This window comes from Myotis lucifugus, unplaced genomic scaffold, assembly GCF_000147115.1.
Source record: "Myotis lucifugus unplaced genomic scaffold, Myoluc2.0 scaffold_2, whole genome shotgun sequence".
NCBI lineage: Eukaryota > Metazoa > Chordata > Mammalia > Chiroptera > Vespertilionidae > Myotis > Myotis lucifugus.
The window spans coordinates 11,702,929-11,705,131 of record NW_005871050.1 but is presented as its reverse complement, the minus strand read 5'-3'; the positions used below and the strand labels follow the sequence as shown (position 1 = coordinate 11,705,131).

At 42.1% G+C, this 2,203-nt stretch overlaps 1 pseudogene; it reads right to left on the bottom strand.

The window, feature by feature from the left end:
• Nucleotides 1-258: 258 nt before the first annotated feature.
• On the bottom strand, nucleotides 259-1,696 carry LOC102429341 (annotated as a pseudogene).
• Between the last annotated feature and the right edge of the window lie 507 nt (nucleotides 1,697-2,203).

The window sequence follows — 2,203 nt, the reverse complement described above, 5'->3', positions numbered from 1 at the left end:
GTACAGATTTTTAAAACTAATTACTTAAAAACTGACACACACATACACACACACACACACACACACACACACACACACACACACACACCCCAAATGGTCCACAAAACACTCTCCTTTCCTTCTGAAGGTTTTATGATGCATTGTAATCATTAACCAGTCTTTTTCTATTAAAGTTAAATGGCCAATTGAGACAAACAGTTCTGAGACCGCTCTTCCACCGCTGATTAAGACCGGGGTGGCAGGTATTGAGGATAATATTCATTTAGCCTTCTGAGCTTTCTGGACTGATTTGGTGATTGCCAACTCCAGCTGCCTTCTTGTCCACTGCAACTGTCTGTTTCATGACACAAACAGCGAATGGCCCAGAGGAGGGTAGTCTAAGAAGCTCTCAACATACATGGGTTTGTCAGAAACCATATTGACCATGGTAGCATCATCAGATTTCAGAAACGTTGAGCTATATTCCATCTTTTTTTTCAGAATGGCGATCAATCAATCTTCTTCAGCTCAGCAAATTTGCAAGCAATGCGAACTGTGTGACAATCAGCACAAGTGAATATCCAAGCACTGATTTGACCTGGATGGCTCAGGTTAATCACCTGAGCTGTGCAGCCAGCTGCTTCCATTGGTGGATCATTTTTACTGTCGTCAGCCTTATTGCTATGACGAACATCTTTGACAGACAGGTTCTTGACATTGAAGCCCACACTGTCCCCAGGAAGAGCTTCACTCAAAGCTTCATGGTGCAGCCCCGCTGGCATGGGTCAGTGGTTGAGCATCAACCTCTGAACCAGGAGGTCATGGTTTGGTTCCTGGTCAGGGCACATGCCCGAGTTGTGGGCTCGATCCCCAGGAGGGTGCGTGCAGGAGGCAGCCGATCAATGATTCTCATCATTGATGTTTCTTTCTCTCTCTCCCTCTCCTTTCCTTTTTAAAATCAATAAAAATATATTTTTAAAAAGCAACAGACTTTACTTCAGTTGTAATGTTTACTGCAGCAAAGGTGACCACCATGCCAGGTTTGAGAACACCAGTCTCCACTAGGCCTACAGGGACAGTACCAATACTACCAGTTTTGTAGACAGCCTGGAGGGCCAGATGCAGGGGCTTGTCAGTTGGACCAGTTGGTGGTAAGATGCAATCCAAAACTTCAAGCAGTGTGGTTCCACTGGCATTGCCATCTTTACGGTGACATTCTATCCTTTGAACAAGACATATTAGCACTTGGTTCCAGCATGTTATCACCATTCTAACTAGAAATTGGCACAAATGCTACTGTGTCAAGGTCGTAGCCAATTTTCTTAATGTAGGTACTGACTTCTTTAACAATGTCCTCATACCTCTTTTGGCTGTAGGGTGGCTCAGTGGAATCCATTTTGTTAACACCAACAATCGGTTGTTTCACACCCAGTGTGTAAGTCAGCAGGTCTGCACATTATTGGAGATACCTGCTTCAAACTCACCAACACCAGCAACAACAATCAGGACAGCACAGTGAGTCTGAGATGTGCCTTTAATCATGTTTTTGTTAAAGTCTCTGTGTCCTGGGGCATCAGTGATGGTCATAAAATACTTGTGGTTCTCAAATTTCCACAGGGAGATATCAACGGTGATACCACGCTCACGTTTAGTTTTCAGTTTATCCAAGACCCAGACGTACTTGAAGGAGCCCTTTACCCATCTCGGCAGCTTCCTTCTCAAATTTTTCAATGGTTCTTTTGGCAATCCCACCATGTTTGTAGATCAGGTGGCTGATAGTGATAGACTTGTTGGAATCTACAAGTCCAGTGACAATGATGTTGATATGAGTCTTTTCCTTTCCTGAGTGGTGGTTTTCATGACACTTGTGTTCTAGGGGCAAACCTGTTGCAAAAAAGAGAAATCAAATGTTTAAAAAAAGAAAAATATTTCCGATATAAGAAATCATTTACATGTTCTAATGTATCTTTATTGACAGGAAATACAAACTCTAGTCAACACACCTAACATATATACTCTATCTCCTGATAACCATAGATTGACGTTTCCATTTGCTTCAACCTCTTCTTGTTAGATAGCAGCAGGCCATGTGTGAACCCCTAGAATTGCAGTAAGTATAGTACATGTTTTTATGTCAAAAGTTCAAGCAGAGCTGCTTCCATTTAAAAGAAAAATATTGCGGCTTATTTCAGTTTCTCTTAGATAGTATGTTGGACAATATATT